This window comes from Melospiza georgiana, chromosome 28 (genome assembly GCF_028018845.1).
Source record: "Melospiza georgiana isolate bMelGeo1 chromosome 28, bMelGeo1.pri, whole genome shotgun sequence".
In the NCBI taxonomy this organism is placed as follows: domain Eukaryota; kingdom Metazoa; phylum Chordata; class Aves; order Passeriformes; family Passerellidae; genus Melospiza; species Melospiza georgiana.
In genome coordinates this window covers 908,643-908,924 of record NC_080457.1, presented here as the reverse complement: position 1 = coordinate 908,924, position 282 = coordinate 908,643, and positions in this window count along the sequence as shown.

Here is a 282-nt window from a genome sequence, read left to right as displayed (position 1 = left end):
ATTCAGCCGTGATTAACCCGGGTAATTAATCCAATTAATCCCAGGATGGGACACGAGCTGTTCCAGGCTGATCGCTCTGGAGATGTCCATCCTTCCCCCGGGGGTTTTATGGATTTTGGGAAGTTTTCCTCATTTTTCCCACTCCCAAGGGGCTGGGGCTGAGGGAATTGGTGCCGTTGGAGCCAAATTCAAGCAGGAATCTCCACAATTCCAATGGGAATCTCCCAATTCCAGTGGGAATATCCCAATTCCAGTGGGAATCTCCCAATTCCAATGGGAATC